This window comes from Pelodiscus sinensis, chromosome 6 (genome assembly GCF_049634645.1).
Source record: "Pelodiscus sinensis isolate JC-2024 chromosome 6, ASM4963464v1, whole genome shotgun sequence".
Taxonomy (NCBI): domain Eukaryota; kingdom Metazoa; phylum Chordata; order Testudines; family Trionychidae; genus Pelodiscus; species Pelodiscus sinensis.
Window position 1 is genome coordinate 114,944,263 of NC_134716.1, and position 19,960 is coordinate 114,964,222.

General features: G+C 44.6%; 1 protein-coding gene across 12 annotated transcripts in view; it reads right to left on the reverse strand.

Moving 5' to 3' along the window:
- Positions 1 to 19,960, reverse strand: part of MAPK4 (mitogen-activated protein kinase 4) — a 157,143-nt gene that overhangs the window by 82,787 nt on the left and 54,396 nt on the right. For 4 of the 12 annotated variants that reach the window (XM_075932667.1, XM_075932663.1, XM_075932665.1 and 1 more), the window contains one exon: positions 170 to 253. The exons of the other annotated variants lie outside the window; for them this stretch is intronic. The gene's annotated coding sequence lies outside the window, so the exon portion shown is untranslated. The remainder of the gene's footprint in view (positions 1 to 169; positions 254 to 19,960) is intronic. 12 annotated transcript variants of the gene reach the window in all.

Sequence of the window (19,960 nt, forward strand, 5' to 3'; positions counted from 1 at the left end):
GAGTCAGTCAATGCCAGTGCTAAACATAGCAGATGACTAGGGTTGCCAAGTGTCTGGTATTGAACTGGACAGTCTGGTATTTTCGCCTCCTGTCCGGTAGAACAATTCAGAAAATACCGGACACCTAAAATGTCTGGTATCTTCTGATTTTTAAATCCCAGGTGCTTACCGGGTTCTGCAGGGGAGCTGTCTGGCCTGGCACAGGGAGGCAAGATGGCGGGCGGCTGCCAGCAGCCTGTTAGAGCCAAAAAGCCTTTAAAAAAGCATTTCTTAAAGAGGCCATGCTGGTTTTTTGTTTTTTTTGTTTTTTTTGGTTTAACAACTTTGGTCTCCCCCCTTTTTTTCCCCTCAACAGAATATTTTCCCTTTTTGGGGGAAGTGGGGAGTTCAATATTTTTTGGTTAAACCATCTGGCAACCATACAGATGACATGATACAGACCTGTAACACTCCCAAATTAGTACTCACATTTTGAAATTTTCATGCTTCACCAATTCACCATACATACATGCTTTTGCAGTATTGATTCCCATAGGGTGTGTCTAAACTATACCCCTCTGCCGACAGAGGGATGTAGATTAGGCACATCGCTATTGCAAATGAAGCAGGGATTTAAATATCCCATGCTTCATTTGAATAGAAATGGATGCCGCTTTTTGCCGCCGCGGCACTTTGCTGGCAAAAAGAGGCAGTCTAGACAGCGATCGGTTGACAAGGAAAGCCTTTTCTGATCGATCTCTTATGCCTTGTGAAACAAGGTTTACAGAATCAGTTGGAAAAGGCTTTCCTTGTCGACTGATCCCCGTCTAGACTGACGCTTTTCGCCGGCAAAGTGCCGTATCGGCAAAAAGCGGTGTCCATTTCTATTCAAATGAAGCGCAGGATATTTAAATCCCTGCTTTATTTGCAATAGCGATGTGCCTAATCTACTTCCCTCTGTCGGCAGAGGGGTGTAGTTTAGACACACCCTTAGTTGACTGAACTGGTTACTTTCTCCAGCTATGCCATGGACTGTCTGCCATACACTGGCTGTCTTTAAAAACTGACACTGTCGTTTGTAGAAGAGTTCCCCATTACAGAGCTTTCTGTCTCCACCTAGGAATTTGTATGGTCCTGGTCACTGCAATATGCAAGGAGAGGGACTTTTTCAAAAGAAGTTGCAATTGGTCAAACCCTCTTCACACTGATGTCAGCAGGAGCTTAAGCCACGGACTGTTACTAAAACTCAGTGGAGGGTTTTTGGCTGGCTAGCCCCAATATCAAAAAGAAGGGGAAGGGTCAATGAAAAATCATTACCCTGAGCTGAACAGTCCCCAGGACAATGGGAAAGTCCAACACTCCAGGTTAGCCTGATTGGCAGGGCGAGCAGGCTAATAAGGGAGTTAGGAACCAGAGAGGCGGGGGTCCTGTCCTCATGTGAACTGGATTTGCCGGGGTCAGACAGAGGGGCGCAGAGATAAGTAGAGAGCAGGGGCCTGAGCAGAACTTGCCACCCAGAGAGTCAGCGCAGACAGCAGATCCATGCTGGGAGCAGGGCTGCAGCGACAGAGCCGGAGCAGCAGTCTGGGAGCTGGAGGCAGCACAGCATTGTATGTAGCTGGGTGTGGTGAGCAGCAGGGGAGAGGCAAGGGGGGCTCTGGGCAGAGTGTCCAGCACAGGGAGATGCCCTTAGCCAAGAAGCCTTACAGGCCAGACTTGGAGGGGGATTATAACCCTAGATGAGACTGGGAAGAAGATTCTTGCTAGCCAGAGCCTGAAGCAGGGTTGGGCAATAATTTGTAAAGGGGGGGGGCACTTGACAAATTTATCGGGTGGCCATGGAAGGGGTGGGGACTCAGGTGTAAGGGGCAGGAGACTTTCAGTGCTCCCCTACCCACAGACCCTGATTGGCCCGGAGGGGGGGGGGGGGGAGGGAGAGTGACTTTTTGCCCCCACCCCATCCTGCAAGGGGCACGTGGTACCTAGAGTGAACCGCCAAGCAGTCCCTTCTGGTGCTGCACACCCCTGTCGGGGGGAGGAAACTTCACGCGCTTCCCCGTCCCCAGGTCTCATTGGCCTGGGAGCGTGGGAACAGCAGGGTGGCCACAGGCCAGAATCAATCTGCTTAGCAAGCCAGATCCAGCCTGCAGAGGCTCTTTTGTCCACCCACTGGCCTGAAGGCATGTGGCCACCATCAGGGCACGTGTCCAATCCACAGCATCCCTGCAGCACCACCAGTGCCTGAGAAGAAGACCTGGGACCTACAAGGAACAGACTGTGAAGAGTGAGGTGTTTTCCTTTAACTTTGCCCATTTTTTTCCTTATTCTTTTAAAAAATGATTGCTGTTTAATAAATTGTATTTGCTATGAACTGTACGTAACGATCAGGGGGTCAGGGAAGTGGCCCGTGCAGAGAGAATACCCTGGAGTGGGAACACCCTTGCTCCTGCCCTAGAGGACCACAACAAGGTTGGGAGTCAAGCCCCCCAGGAATCCTGAGCCCAGCATTGTTGAGGTTGCAAGGTCTCTGACACACAGGAGAGTGGAAAGGGCATCCTTGAGTTCAGGGAGGCCTTGGATAAAAGAAGCAGAAGCAGGGACTTGGATCCTTTTGCTAGCCCATTTCACCATTGTAATGCAGAAGCCAGGGAAGTCCCCCTCAATAGCAGGACCATTCCCCCACTTACATTAGGTCAGCGCAGAGTGCTTCTGAAAAACACTACCAACCATGCCTTTGAGTTGTCTCTGAAGACAGCAGAACATTTCAACACAGTAAACTTCAAGTGCAATCCATTATGCATGGAGTCATTTATTTGGCAAGTGAATAATACACATCAGTATCTTGTCCCCGCTCTTCTAGTATGGCTTACATCTGGTCTACACTGGCACTTTTTGTTCCCAAAAACTGCCTCTTGGCAACACCACAATGAGAACGTACACACCATAACACAACTTTTGTTGGGAAAAACACTCAGATTTGGCAACAAAAAACTTCCACCGAGAGAGACTTTTTGTTGACAATAAAGGGAGGGAAAAAGGCAAGAGCCACTGTGGACTCTGCTGTTTGCTTTGTTGATACTTTTGCCAGTATCCTACGATGCCTGCCCTATTGGCCGTGTTCAGTGTTTTGTGGTTTCTGCTGCCTTGCAGGCATACACCCCTCCACTTTCAAAGCTGCAGAAAGTATCTGACCACTGAGTGAGCTGCTCTGTTTGGGGAACAAGCAAAGAACAAATAATCGGAATGCTTCTGTTCTGTTTTGCTGGGAACATAGCTGCAGGCTGACTGCTGCTGCAGGGGAAGGGCTGAAGAGACTGCTGTGCTGGTTTGACATTCCTAGCATGGAGAGCTCACACAGTTATGAGAGAATCCCAAGAAGCAAGGGATCAGCTCTGTCTTGGATAACACTGCACAATGGGATGCTTACCCACATTGCTTTGTTCTGTCTGTCAACAGGGTGCTAGCAATGCGGCTATGAAATGTCGATAATGGGAGGCAGAAAACCTGGTTTGACAGATTTTCACTTTTGGAGACTTTTGCATGTCGACAGCACTTTCATCACCAAACCTTCTCAGTGTAGACACAGCCTTAGCTAATTGTATCAATTCAAATGCACACATGCACTATACTTCTCCTGTGACTGTCTATCCAAACATCCTACATATAAGCACAAAACACTCTCAATAGTTGAATCCCTCTTGGATTCCTGCATACCAATCCCTCTCTACTCTGGTGCAGGGGATTGTTTAGCACCAACTGCTAAAACCTAGAGAAGTCTGCCAGTCTCCTGGAGCAGTGTGTATGACACCACGAATGTTTTCATCACTTCAGCACCTGCATTCTTAATGGTTCAGCAGGAATTCCAAGCACATCACAGCTTCAGCTGCCTCTGGGTAACTCCTCCTCTACCTTCCCTCAGTACCTCAGCTTCAGGGCTGCCGCTTTGTCACAAATCATCACCTGAGCAGCCACTTCCCCACAAGTTGTGGGCATTACTCCTGCCAATCTCAAGCAGGGCAGGGGCCTCCTCCTTTCCAAACCCATCTTGCGGGTTCCAATCTGGTGCTCTTGCCACGCATTCAAATCCTCCAGTTTCCAACTGTGTATCTGCCTGCATGCCTATTCCATTTCTTCTGACTCTTCCTTCCACCCTCCCCCCAAACTATTCCCTATCACTACTCAGAGACATGTTTCTATAGCAACTAAGCACAGGCGTTGTTCAAACCATCATTGCACAACTTACACGTAAATGGTCTGCTTGCCAGTTCTGTACAGTATGTACTGCCCTGTGTTTGTAGTTTAGGGTATAGATCCCACATTCCACACATGTTGCACAAAGAGATTAGAGGGCAGGTTTTACAAGATCTTCAGCTATTTTCAGGTGCTTCAGTTTTTAGGTGTCCAATCTGACAGACATGCAGCCTGAATTTCAAAGGTTACTGAAAGCACCAGGAGCTTTAAGTGCTCAGCACCTTTGAAAACCAGGCCCTGGGTGTCTCGAGAGATTTGTTCTCGGCTGCACAGTGAGTCTATGAAAGACCCGACACTAAAATTCAGGAAGTCCTTGGTTTCCAGATCAGTGATCAGTCCACTTGACTTTTGCAGGCAGTGTGGTTAAATAGAACATAGAATTATCCCAGGGCTGAGAGCCGGCCCAAGCTACGGGCTGACCGGGCTACCGCCCAGGGCACCCCACTGAAGGGGGCGCCGCCGCGCTGGGTGGCTGGGCTGGGCAGGGGTGGGACCAGGTATGCACCGCGCGCCTGGGGCGCATGAATGGCTCAGGCCGGCTCTGCTAGGGCTGCTCCTACCCCATTCTGAGACAGTGTTAACACACAGCAGGAAACCACACAGAGACACTGACCTGATCCTCCTTAGTCCGGTATAAACAAGAAGTAACTCCACTGGCCCGAAAGGAGAGTCAGTCCCATCACGTGATCAGAGCAAATCCTATTGGCTGAACTTACTCTGAAGGAAGGACACAAATAACTCCTAAGAACATTTTGTTTATAATTAACGCTTTCATACACTACACCACAAGCAAGATGAAATAGGGGCTAATAGACTCCTAGGGTAGAGGCCTCCAATTCAATTTCCCTTAGAGCCAGAGCCAGTCCTCAAATCCTCCTCGCTGGCCACCCCTCTCTGGCAGTGGCTCTGGGGGAAAAACAATCCCCATGTGTTCCACCACCCCCTGTACATCTCCCAGCCCCCGCCCCGGCTGGCCTTTGCACATTCGCCTCCTAGAAGAGGCAAGGCCTTCCCTTGCCTGGTACCCTGCTGGGAAGAGAGCAAGAAAAGGAGCCTTCCCTGAATTGTAGCCCATCATCTGATTTCAAAGCAACTAGGTTTATGTCTCTGACATATTTGGTTAAAATGTTCACTCACATTATTATTTTTTATTTCTTTTCCCATGCACTTCTTCTGCATGTCCTGATTCTGGATGGGCAGAGGAACTGTGACACAACGATATAAAATCTCAGTGCTACCACTGGCTAAGATAGGGGAAGGGATGCTAGGGGGAAGAGAGGCTAGTGTAAGAGGGCAGAGCTGGGGCTGGGCTTGGCAGAAGGGTACAGACAGCCCTCCTCAAGGTTGCAAGGCCAGACTGAGGATCTGTAGATGGCCCAGTCACAGGGTATGGCTACATTACGTAGCTTTTAGCAATAAGGCTGTGTTGACACGACCCTGTCACTAGAAGTTGGCGCATGTGAATGCTTTTTATCTGTGCTTTTGCTGACAATATTTTTCCACCCCCCAACAAGTGGGTTTCACTTTGTCAGCAGGAGAACACTCCTGCCACCAAAGCAGCATTCACCCATGCACTTGCCATAACAAAACTTTGTTGGTCATGGGAGAGGGGGTGGTTAAACACTCATGAATGACAAAAGTTTGGTCAAGCAACTGAAAGTATAGACACAGCCTTAGTGGATGGATGTTGACTTCTGCAGGCCTCAATGTCTGTGTGTTTAAGCCTCTTTTTTTGTTTTTGTTTTTTAGAGAAACACCTCCCACCATATCCCCATTCCCCACTTTGGTGTTTATTAGCTACAGGCAAACAAGAGACATGCACTAACACTGCCTTCCATTGACACTTCCATGCTTAAAATAGGCCAAGGGTGGGTGGAAAAACAAGACTCTGTCCAGGGAGGGAGAAAAGGCAGTAGGGAAGAAAATCCAGAACTAGGACCAAGATGGGATAACATACCAAGGACAGCAGAGATAACAGGAGTCAGGGCTCTTGGTTGCCCAGTCGCCCTTTTGTGCAATCTGATACCACACTCAAGCATGTCAGAGTTAAAAGTGGTACCCTGTTAATGAGCTCTCCCACATGATCTTTCAGCTACTGAATCTGCCCTGACCAATCTCAATGCTATTCAAGTTTCAAGAGACAGGGACTTCAGAGATACTGAGGACAATGTGAACCAAGACAGCGCAGCCATCAGTGGCTACAGGAAGAGGCAGACACTTAAGCCCAATTGGTCAAAGATAGTGTCATAATGCTTCCATCTCAACCACACCAAAGCTTCACAAGAGCTCAACATCTTCTTGAATGGAGAATGACTCGTTCATGATCCAAAGCCAGTATATCTAGGAGTAACTCACATGCTTATCTACCTCAGGAAATCAGCTGAGATGGTTAAGAGCAGAACCAGACACCTAAAGAAGTTTGTAGGCTCAAATTGAGGAGCTAATAGAAAATATTGCACAGCTTGATGTTTTATTCTTCCCGCTCAAAACTGGATGATGTATAATTGAATCAAATTAGGAGAATAACAGGGACTATGAAGCCAATATACCCCCAAATGGCTACCAGCCCTAACAGCCTACCTCCTAACATCAGGTGTTAAGGAAATTCTTTGCTTAATTTGACAAAATCCAGACAATACTGCAATTCACACTTTTCAAAGATCTGTTAGAGGCACCTTGCCACTGGCTCATCAACAAAAGACCAATCTGGACTATGTTACCAATCAGCTCTACAGTGGACACTGCCACATTGTGGTGAACAGAATAGGCACAAACTGCTCCCTTTCTAAAAAATTCCTCATCACTCAGGGCATGTCTTCACTATAGGCTGGATTGATTGGAAGCAACAGATTCAGCAGGGATTCATTTATCACATCTAGTATAGATATAATACATCAACCATCGAGGGCTCTCCTGTTGGTTCCAGTGCTCCACCAAAACAAGAAGAGTAAGCCAAGTTCATGGGAGAGCATCGGTTGTCAACTTATTGCAGTGAAGGTAACGAAGAAAGCAGATCAAAGAATGTTGTCTTCAGCTACATTATTCGCATAACTGAAGTACTGTAACTTAGCTCGATGGCCCACCGTAGTGTGGACAAGGCCTCAATCTGATGAGTGACATCCTGGCTTCATGCTGTAATACTCTCAAGCAAGCTTAACCATGTCAAGTGTGAGGTGGCCAGGTGTGAATGACAACTCCTGGGGGGACACCCTATGCATAGCCGCAGTGTATCGGGAGTTCTGGCACAATACCTGAACAGCTGTTCATCTCATACAGGCTTATCAGAAGCCCTTCCCTGACTTGACCCTGCTTACCCAACATTAGTGAATGTCTAGAACAGTGGTCCCCAACCTTTACAGGCTCCCGGGCGCCCGGGGGTGGGGCCACTCACGCGCTGGGCACCCGGGAGCGGGGCCGCGCGTCCGGGGGCACACCAGGGGACTGGGATGCCCTTGCACCCGGTGCCATCATGTGCCCTAGGGCCGGGGCTGGGGCCGCCCGAGCGCCTTGTGCCGTGGGTCCGGGGCCGGCGCTGCCGCCCGAGCCGCGTGCCTGGAGCCGGCACCGGCGCCGCTCGAGCGCCGAGTGCCCACATGTGCCCTGGGGCTGGGGCCACCCGAGCGCCGCGCACTCGGCGTCGGTGCGTGTTGCGCACCTGGGGTCGGTGCCTCCCGTGCGCCGCGGGCAGCGCCGGCCCAGGTTGTCGGCGGGCGCACACAAATGCCCCGGCGGGCGCCATGGCACCCGTGGGCACCGCGTTCTAGACCAGTGGTCCCCAACACGTCTGATACTTACTTCAGTTGTTCTGAGGCTTACACCGCCCCCCCATACCTCTGATTTACCTTCTTATTTCATACAAAGATTATAACAAACTGGAAAAGCTTTCAGAGAAAACCAATAGTAAAATAACTTAGATTGTATGGGAACCTGACCACCAGATCCCTCTCCACCCCTAGCATCAGGATCAAGAGTAGGGATGGGTTTTAAGTCAATGGGGACTAACATTCTGCAATCATCCTATTGCAATCATCACATGGCTATTCACAAGGCATCTATTAAGCTTTATGTGGCTACTCATACGCAGCCAAGAAGTTTTTCCTGGCAGTGTGTTGCGTGAAGATCATCTAGCCCTTAAAAAAAAACCCTCAAAGAAGAAAATATAATAAAAGTACACAAACCGCCTACGCTCACCCCAAAATGCATCCAAACAAGGATCTATACCAAAACCACAGAAACAGTAAACTGACTACTCATATGTGTATGCTTATTTATATGTTCAAAATACACTATAAATGAACTTTCTGGGTTTAATATGAGTTTTTTGGATGCCATGCTCTGAATAAAGGCCTTTAGTCTTCTTGGAAAGGAAGTGTCAGTAGAGTACCTATTCCTTCAATATTCATAGATTCCAAGTCCAGAAGGGACCATTGTGATCATCTAGTCTGATGTCATGGATAACATAGGCATAAAACCTCCCAAAATAATTTCCAGAGCAGGTCTTTTAGAAAAATTTCCAATGTGGATTTAAAAACGGTCAGTGAAGAAGAATCCAGTAGGGATGTTAAAACAGATAACTGGTTTTATCTGTTTAAATAGTGCTTAACTGGTTAACAGTTTTAACATGGGGTCTACTGCCCAGTCGTGTTGCAGCTGCAGCCTTAGGTTCCCACCACCTGTCCCACCAGCCCTACCACGGCCAGAGCAGCTCCGGCCCAGTGTGGCTCGTTGGCAGAGTTAATGGGAAAAGGCTGGTTAACTGGTAAGCATATCGATAAGCCTCAGGCTAGCCAGTATGTTCACCAGTTAATCAGTAAACATCCCTAAAATCTACTTCCATCCTCAGTAAGTGGTTGCAATGGTTAATTTTTTCCCACTGTTAATAATTTATGCCTTATTTCCGCTCTGAATTCATCTAGCTTCAACTTCCAGCCTTGAGATCACATTACAGTTCTCTCTGCTAGACCGAAGAGCCAATTATTAAATATTTGTTGCCCTTGCAGGTACTCGTAGAGACATTAATAAAGTCACCCCTTGGCCTTGGTTTGTTGCTCTAAGACAGGTGGGGAACCTATGGTCTGGAGCTTTCCTGGATCCAGCCTGCAAGCTCCCTAAGCCTGCTGTGGTGGGGGAACCCCAAGTCTTATGGGCCCAATCAAGGCTCTGCATTGCATGGAAGCACTCTTTGCAGGCAACCCCTCCCCATCACTCCCATTGGCCAATGGGAGCAGTGAGGGGCAATGCTCGCAAGGAATATTTCTCTGGGATGCACAGAGTCTCCTGGGGACTGTGCCAGGTAGGCATCTTAGTTCCTTTCCCCCCTCTGTACTCCCTTTTCGTGCCTAGATCCCAAGCCCCCAACCTGTTCCTGCAGCCTCCCTCCCAGACCCACACCATAGCCCACTCTTGCAGCTTACACCTCCTACCCAGATCCGATACCCCCATCCCAGTCCACTCTTGCACCTCATACCTCCTACCAAGACCCTGCCTCTTCTCCCCTCAGCCAGCTCCTGCACACTTCCACCTGCCCAAACCCCTAAGCTCTTTCCATTTTATCAACATTCTTCTGGAATTGTGGACACCAGACCTGGACATAATATTCCAGCATCAGTGGCACCAGTGCCAAATGCAAAGATAAAATAACCTCTCTACTCCCACCCTAGACTCTTGGTTATGCATCCAAGGATTGCATCAGACCTTTTGGCCACAGCTCTGCACACGGAGTTTACATTCAGCTGATTAACCACCAAAACTCCAAATCTTGTTCTCAGCTGGAATCTAATACTGCAGCATGGAACAAAACACTCACGACATTTGTGAAAGCATAGACAGCAGAAATTAACAGGAAAGGCCTGGTACACAAAGGCAGATCTGAAACAAACTACAAGAGGTAGTGGCACAGGTTCAAAGGGCCACAAACGGTGTTACTCCCAACAGAACAGGACTGGCTCTGCCAACGATTGCTTAGCTATTCTTCAAGTCAGAAGTGTCCCTGTCTCCCCAGCACGACACTGCCACAAGGTCCACAATTTCCTTAAACAGACCAGCGTTAAACCCCAGGAAATTAGTCGGTATCTTATATGGTTCATCCTGGAAGTCTATTAGCGATAGGCCCCAAATGTTTATGTCATGGGTCCAGACAGGAACATCATCCTTTTTTAGAGGTTATATGGATCTGGGTTTTGCTCCAAGTCCATCTTCAAGCACCTTTCTGTCCTGTATGTACTTCCCCTTTCTGCCTATATTATATTGTCTGAAGAGTCAGTCACTATACCATTTATCCCACATGATTTAGCTGGAGAAATGAGGATTCAGGAAGCTCTAGAATTCCCCCTGTTAAATGAGGGGAAAAGAGTAAGACCTTGCTTTAAATCCAATGTACTGATTTAAGTTTTAGAAGCATGTTTAGCTGATCTTTGAGATATTAGCATCATGGATTTAATTTCAAATCATTAGATTTCCTAAAATAGACCTTCTGAAAACTGCTTTGATTCTTTTGAAGTGCTTTCCACCATTAAACAAAGTACAAAAGCACTTGACATGTAGCAGCACATTTCTTTTGCAATGCCTACAGAATAATTAGCATTTTCCTTTCTAATATTCTGGTTGAGAAAGTTCTGGTTAGTAAGTGAATTGCAAAACTTCCTTTTCCTAAGAAGTTTCCCAGTGAATAGTCCAAACCCTCAGCAAAGCAAGAATTGTCTTGCATATTTGATAAATCTTTATTACTAATTTTTATTGAGACCAAGACCAGGTCTCTCAGGATCCACTAGTGCCATCTGTATAAATCAAGAGTCTTTATCTAGATGTCCTGGCCGTAACTCCAATAACCCAAACCTAAAATCTTCCCTTTCAGTTTCAACTGGATAAGGTTTCCAGTCACAGACTCTTGTGTGGGTGCTCATATATTACAGCAACGCTGCTCCTAAAAATATCAACACTGCACTTTCTACAGTTGCCATATTTTACACCAGACATGGATGAATTGTAGTGGTGGATGAAATATTCCTGACAAAGATGATATACACTATTGGCCTACTTCTGAAACTTTTACTTGTATTGAACAGAACTTTACTTCCCAAGCAGTGTCTCCAATATTAGCAGAACTAATCAGGGACCAGAGTACTACTCAACATGACAAAAGATCCTAAATAAGGGACCAATACTACAGACTTACTCATATGAATAGAGCTATTGCTGTAAGAGACAGATGTGACAAAGCATTTTAGAATGAAAAGCACAAAATGTAAATGCAATTTATTATTATTTATGTCACAAACAACCTTCTAAACCATAAAAGTAGCAGGAGTAGATTCCATAAGGTCACTGAGTTTTGAACTGATAGGATAGGATCTCTTAGTTATATAACTCATTTATGGCAATTTCCAGCATGCAAACTTTCAAATCACCCATGTTCACACAAAGTCCCACATCAAGTCTCAATTCTAGATCATATCATCAAAAAGTCTCCCATATTTCTACAGCAGCAGTGATGCGATACATTCTTCTACATTCTTTAAACAGAATACAAACTGAGATATACAACCAAGAATGATTCATCTGTGACAAATGAGAAATGGTATCTCAAAAAAACAAAACATCAAGAAGAAACTGCTGAAGAACTCCAAACTTTTTTGGAGGTAAGAATACCAAATCAATCATAGAATCATAGAATGCTAGGACTGGAAGGGACCTTGAGAGGTCATCGAGTCCAGTCCCCTACCCCCATAGCATGACCAAATACTATCTAGACCATCCCTGATAGAAATTTATCTAACCTACTCCTAAATATCTCCAGAGATGGGGATTCTACAATCTCCCTGGGCAATTTATTCCAGTGTTTAACTACCCTGACAGTTAGGAACTTTTTCCTAATGTCCAACCTAAACCTCCCTTGCTGCAGGTTAAGCCCATTGCTTCTTGTTCTATCCTCAAAAGCCAAGATGAACAAGTTTTCTCCCTCCTCCTTATGACATCCTTTTAGATACCTGAAAACAGCTATCATGTCCCCCCTCAGACTTCTCTTTTCTAAACTAAACAAACCCAATTCTTTCAGCCTTCCCTCATAGGTCATGTTCTCTAGACCTTTAATCATTCTCGTTGCTCTTCTCTGGACCCTCTCCAATTTCTTCACATCTTTCTTGAAATGCGGTGCCCAGAACTGGACACCATACTCCAACTGAGGCCTAACCAGCGCAGAGTAGAGCAGAAGAATGACTTCTCGTGTCTTGCTCACAACACACCTGTTAATGCATCCCAGAATCATGTTTGCTTTTTTCCCCCAACAGCATCACACTGCTGACCCATATTCAGCTTGTGGTCCACTATAACCTCTAGATCCCTTTCTGCCATACTCCTTCCTAGACAGTCACTTCCCATTCTGTGTGTGTGAAACTGACTGTTCCTTCCTAAGCGGAGCACTTTGCATTTGTCTTTATTACACTTCATCCTGTTTACCTCAGACCATTTCTCCAATTTGTCCAGGTCATTTTGAATTATGATCCTATCCTCCAGAGCAGTTGCAACCCCTCCCAGCTTGGTATCATCTGCAAACTTAATAAGCATACTTTCTACACCAATATCTAAATAGTTGATGAAGATATTGAACAGAGCCGGTTCCAAAACAGACCCCTGCGGAACCCCACTTGTTATACCTTTTCAGCAGAATTGTGAACCATTGTGAACTGCTCTCTGAGCACGATTATCCAGCCAGTTATGCACCCACCTTATAGTAGCCCCATCTAAGTTGTATTTGCCTAGTTTATTGATAAGAATATCATGCGAGACGGTATGAAACGCCTTACTAAAGTCTAGGTATACCACATCCACCGCTTCTCCCTTATCCACAAGACTCGTTATCCTATCAAAGAAAGCTATCAGATTGATTTGACATGATTTATTCTTTTCAAATCCATGCTGGCTGTTCCCTATCACCTTGCCATCTTCCAAGTTTTTACAGATGATTTCCTTAATTACTTGCTCCATTATCTTCCCTGGCACAGAAGTTAAACTAACTGGTCTGTAGTTTCCTGGGATGTTCTTATTTCCCTTTTTGTAAATGGGCACTATATTTGCCCTTTATCAGTCTTCTGGAATCTCCCCTGTCTCCCATGATTTTCCAAAGATGATAGCTAGAGGCTCAAATACCTCCTCTATCAGCTCCTTGAGTATTCTAGGATGCATTTCATCAGGTGACTTGCAGGCTCCTAACTTTTCTAGGTGATTTTTAACTTGTTCTTTTTTTTATTTTATCTTCTAAACCTCCCCCGTTCCCACTAGCATTCACTATGGTAGGCATTCCTTCAGACTTCTTGGTGAAGACTGAAACAAAGTCATTAAGCATCTCTGCCATTTCCAAGTTTCCTGTTACTGTTTCTCCCTCCTCACTGACCAGTGGGCCTACCCTGTCCTTGGTCTTCCTCTTGCTTCTAATGTATTTATAAAAAGTCGTCTTGTTGCTCTTTATTCCCATAGCTAGTTTGAGCTCATTTTGTGCCTTTGCCTTTCTAATCTTGCCTCTGCATTCCTGTGTTGTTTGCCTATATTCATCCTTTATAATTTGTTCTACTTTCTATTTTTTATATGACTCCTTTTTTATTTTTAGATCATGCAAGATCTCGTGGTTAAGCCAAGGCAGTCTTTTGCCATATTTTCTATCTTTCCGACGCAGTGGAATAGCTTGCTTTTGGGCCCTTAACAATGTTCCCTTGAAAAACTGCCAACTCTCCTCAGTTGTTTTTCCCCCTCAGTCTTGATTCCCATGGGACCTTACCTATCAGCTCTGATCTTACCAAAATCCGCCTTCCCGAAATCCATTATCTCTAAGGGTATGTAAACACTAGCCCCCTAGTTCAAACTAGAGTGGCTAATGTAGGCATTCGAACTTGCAAATGAAGCCCGGGATTTAAATATCCCGGGCTTCATTTGAATATTCCCGGGCGGGCGCAGTTTTTAAATCCCCTTAGTTCAAACTGACTGCCCGTGGCTACACACGGCAGTCAGAAATTAATCCAAACTAAATCCTTAGTTCAGATTAACTGTTACTCCTCCTGCAATGAGGTGTAACAGTTAATCCGAACTAAGTCGTTAGTTCGGATTAACTTCTGACTGCCGTGTGTAGCCGCGGGCAGTCAGTTCAAACTAAGAGGATTTAAAAACGGCGCCCACCCGGGAACATACAAATGAAGCCCGGGATATTTAAATCCCGGGCTTCATTTGCAAGTTCGAATGCCTACATTAGCCACTCTAGTTCGAACTAGGGGGCTAGTGTATACATACCCTATTTTGCTGTTCTCCCTTCTATCCTTCCTTAGAATTGTGAACTCTATGATTTCATGATCACTTTCACCCAAGCTGCCTTCCACTTTCAAATTCTCAACCAGTTCCTCCCTATTTGTTAGGATCAAATCTAGAACAGCTCCCCCTCAGTAGCTTTTTCAACCTTCTGAAATAAAAAGTTGTCTTCAATGCAGTCCAAGAACTTATTGGATAGTCTGTGCCCCGCTGTGTTATTTTCCCAACATATATCTGGATAGTTGAAGTCCCCCATCACCACTAAATCTTGGGCTTTGGATAATATTGTTAGTTGTTTAAAAAAAGCCTCATCCACTTCTTCTACCTGGGTAGGTGGCCTGTAGTAGACTCCTAGCATGACATCACCCTTGTTTTTAACCGCTTTTAGACTAACCCAGAGACTCTCGACACTTCCGTCTATGTCCAGCTCCACCTCACTCCAAGTGTGTACATTTTTAATATATAAGGCAATGCCTCCTCCCTGTTTTTCCTGTCTATCCTTCCTGAGCAAGCTGTACCGTTCCATACAAAAATTCCAATCATGTGTATTATCCCACCAAGTTTTTGTGCTGCCAACAATGTCATAACTATACTTATTAGTACTTCCAGTTCTTCCTGCTTATTACCCATACTTCTCGCATTTGTACATAGACATCTAAGATACTGATTTGACCTTGCCTCCCAGTTTTGCCCTGACCCTCTATTCTCTCTGCCATTATAGCCCACGCTCCCTCCCATTTCCGACCCATCTCCCAGGTCTCCATGTTCTCCACTTACCTGTGGGCTTTGCTCACCTGTCCCCGTCGAACCTAGTTTAAAGCCCTCCTCACTAGGTTAGCCAGTCTGTGTCCAATGCATCTACCCTCCCCCATGCTACCACTCTTGCCAATCATATTACCAGCTAATGAGAGTTATTGTATCAATTCCAGCATTAGGTAATAAATATCTGTAGCCAGTAATTGTCAAGCTGCCCTCTTTCCTACAACCCACATTAAAAGCAGACCATTTAGCACAACAGATGCAATAAAACCTAGCATTTGTCTTATTACAGAAAAATAGATGCCACATCCAAATCTTGGTCACTTGGTCAGAATCAACCCGGGCAGGTTCCCCTATATCCCAGACAAAAGACTTCAGATGTTTGTGGCATTTCCGTGTATGTTTGTGAGAACTCAAACCGTATACTGTTTAAGTGCAAAGGAAAAGTGTGCTAAGCATCTGACTTACAGGCAGACAGAACTGACAAGACGGGTGTCATTTCTGCAGTGCTGATGGAATTGCTTTTTCTCATTCTATTTTCTTGCAGAGATGCCAATTAGTTTCTTGCATTGTCAGCGTCTGGGTCATTTTTTTCTCATAATAAATTGGACTTGCTCTCTGCAAGTTTGGGTACTAGATGAAAGTATAAAACATCTCCATCTCCCCATCCCCCACCAAAGAGTATCTTTATACTAGCACTAGCTGGAGAGCCAGTATGTGAAATATAATCTTATTGTTTGTCCTGGCAATACAATGATTCTAACACAGGTCACCTCTATATCTTTTGAAGTGTCTACTATTAAAATAGGTCATTGAATCAGTGGTTCTGGCCATCCTCATGATAAAAATTGTTATTTTCTGTCCTGTGGCAGCTGGTTTTAATGAAAGACCTGCCCACCTCAATCAGTGCATACACTATAGGTGATATTTACAATCCTCAGATGTCTGCATGGTCCCTTCTGGAGCTGCAGACACCAATCTGAGAGTCTCTCTGATGTAGCACTTTGAATCCTTGTTGCACAGGTGTAGCATTACACTGTGGGGCTGTTAAAGCTCCCCTGACATTAACAAGCTAAAACAAACTGATATATGAGCATGAGCCTAGGATTCAAACTCTCTTAATACATAACAAAATGCATGCGACACTCCAGTTTTGTTTATATATTCCTGATAGGCACAGAATACATAACTGCTGTCATTAGGTGGAAGCTCCTACGAACCATTCCAGTTGCTCCTTTGTTTCATTAGAACTCCTTTCTCACTGCCAGAATCCAATGCAAATAAGGTGAGCAAAGACAGCCTTATGTAGGGTCTCACGAGCATGAAATTGTATTTCAAAGCCTACTTGAGCTTCTGGGTTTCAGCTGTGCTAACATATGCTCCCAGGAGAGATGGGGAGAATCTCTTCATAAGTCTATTGGTTTTTAAAAGAAAAAAAAACAGACCACAGCTGCTGAAATGATAAGCAGCTTGTTAGCCATGTTCAGATGGAGAAGGTCTCAAGTGGAACAGCTCTACCCAAAGGATTACATGCTAGTGCAGTACTTTCTTGTACATATACTCCAGGGAAGCAGGATGAACTAGTGGTTAGAGCAAAGAGCATGGTTCTCTTGGTGGTCTTATTACCAAAAAAAAAAAAAAAAAAAAAAAAAAAAAAAAAAAAAAAAAAAATCTGGGCTTCTGTGTAGGTAGGTCATTTTGGTATTATGGGCCTCTAATTTCTGCAGCTGTGAATACTGGATTCTACTGGAAACAGATACAGATTTACCTGGAGGCACAGTAAGTATTGAAATCATCTGAAAAGAGTTAATATCCCATGGACTGGAACAACACATGAGTACAGCAGTCTTTAGAGAAAGCTAGAGTTCCATCTAAGTGTACAAACTACTTCCAGGACTTTCAAATTAATACAGGCTGAACCTCTCTTAACCAGGCCACTCTGGTTAAAGTTTTTTTCAATTACAAACTAACACAGTTACCCCTCTGAAACAGCTGCCATTTTGTTGCCTACTCACCCAAACCAGCAAGGTCCCTTTGTAACTTTTTACAGACTACTATAGACTTAACTATCTTGAGTAATTTCATATTCTGCAAATTGTGCCGCTTTTTTGCTGGTCATCCCCTTTCTAGATCATTTCTCAGTATGTTGAATAGCACAGGTCCCTGGACAGATCCATGCAGCAGAAAGGGGGCACCAGCCCCACAGAGGTAACACAGCCCAAGAAAACACTCATGTTCCAATCCTCTACATCAGAGCAGAGTCTGTGTAGGGAGCTCCCCAGCTTCAGCACTCACTATCTATATTGTAGCATGACCGTGCTTTCTGATGGTGGATATCATCATTCATATTTTACAGATGGGAAGATGAAGTGCAGAGATGAGGCCCTCAAGGTCATATGGCATCCAGCACTTGTACCTCCTACTTTCACTAGGCCACCAGTCCTCTAATATCCATCTCCACAAACAGTTTTGCTGGCTTCCTCTGTCCAAGGCTTTGGTTTGCTTAAAATGGAGTTAGGTCCCATCTACATGTGGCCAACCAAAGGCCAAGAGTGCTGAAACCATACAATAAACTTCCCTTCCCCCAATAACATGTGGGTTATTAGGGGGCTGCAGATGAACACTTGCTAACTCATCACAAGGTTCTTTTTCCTCAGTCTGCCATTCACTAGGATTATTTTCTTCTATGTAATAATCAGCAGCTGACTTCATCATAGATTAGATCAGCATCTGTAAAGCATTTTGAGATGAACAGCCAGAGAGCACCAAACAAGTGTAGAATGACAATTAGAGCAGTTTGGGAATTTTCTATAAAATTTCTCAGTTGAAAATGCCAATTTGCCAAAACAGAAACTATTTTTGGGAAAGGGATCTTCCCATTAGGAAAAAAAAGGGGGGGGGAGATCTTCCAATTAGGGGAAAAAAGGGGGGAGGGAGTGTCAAAATTACATAGGGTTCTATTTCTTTCTCTTTTTTTTAAACCCAAAATGTTCTGGGTTTTTTGGTCTGAAACTTTTTTCATAGTTTTAGTTATTTTTAAAGGTGAAAAAAAAGTTTCAAAGTATTCAAAATAAAGGGACCAGATCAGAATTTTTGTATTTGGATGTTCAGCTTGCGAAAATATTTGAGATTTTTGATTTTTCAACCCATTTGTGATGAGAATTTTTCCAAATCTCATCAAATTCTCACAGGACAGGTAAATTGGTTTTCAACCACACTCAGATGTCTCCCTTTGTACCTGGTTTGTAGGTGAGAACAAAGTCCCATAGATCTGCCAGCAGGTCACTTGGTGGTGATCTATGGGACTTTGTTCTCCAAATCAATTGATAAAGTGGGATTCACCCATGAAAGCTGATGCCCTAATAAATCTGTTAGTCTCTAAATTGCCACAGATTTTTACAGATACAGACTAACACAGCTATCCCCTCTGAGACTATTATAATGCAAGAACCACTCAATCTGTTTATTTAGATCTGGGTTCAGGGTATCAGATTTGCATTTTAATTGCAGCTCAGTGGTTTCTGTTTTGAAGTTTTTCTGTCTGAGAATGGCAGCTTACAAGATCAAAACTTACAAGATTCCGCTGTGTAGGAAAGATAGAAAATATGGCAAAAGACCAGCTTGGCTTAACAAGGAGATCTTGCACGATCTCAAAATAAAAAAGGAGTCATATAAAAAATGGAAACTAGGACAACTAACAAAGGATGAATATAGGCAAGCAACACGGGAATGCAGGGGCAAGATTAGAAAGGCAAAGGCACACAATGAGATCAAACTAGCTACAGGCATAAAGGGAAACAAGAAGACCTTTTATAAATACATTAAAAGCAAGAGGAAGACCAAGGACAGGGTAGGCCCACTGCTTAGTAAGGAGGAAGAAGCAGTAACAGGGAACTTGGAAATGGCGGAGATGCTCAATGACTTCTTTGTTTCGATCTTCACCGAGAAGTCTGGAGGTGTGCCTAACGTAGTGAATACAAGCAGAGAGAGGGTAGGTTTAGAAGATAGGATACACAAAGAACAAGTTAAAAATCACTTAGGAAAGTTAGATGTCAGCAAGTCACCAGGTCCTGATGAAATGCATCCCAGGATACTCAAGGAGCTGATAGAGGAGGTATCTGAGCCTTTAGCTATGATCTTTGAAAAATCATGGCAGACAGGGGAGATTCCAGAAGACTGGAAAAGGGCAAATATTGTGCCCATCTATAAAAAGGGGAATAAGAACAACCCAGGAAACTATAGACCGGTCAGTTTAACGTCTGTCCCAGGGAAGATAATGGAGCAGGTAATTAAGGAAATCATATGCAAACACTTGGAAGGTAATAAAGTGATAGGGAATAGCCAGCATGGGTTTGTGAAGAACAAGTCATGCCAAACTAATCTGATAGCTTTCTTTGATAGGATAACGAGCCTTGTGGATAAGGGAGAAGCGGTAGATGTCATATACCTAGACTTTAGTAAGGCATTTGATACGGTCTCGCATGATATTCTTATTGATAAACTAGGCAAATATAACTTAGATAGGGCCACGATAAGGTGGGTGCATAATTGGCTGGATAACCGTAGTCAGAGAGTTGTTGTTAACGGTGCTAAATCCTGCTGGAAAGGGATAACAAGTGGAGTTCCTCAAGGGTCTGTTTTGGGACCCGTACTGTTCAATATCTTCATCAATGATGTAGAT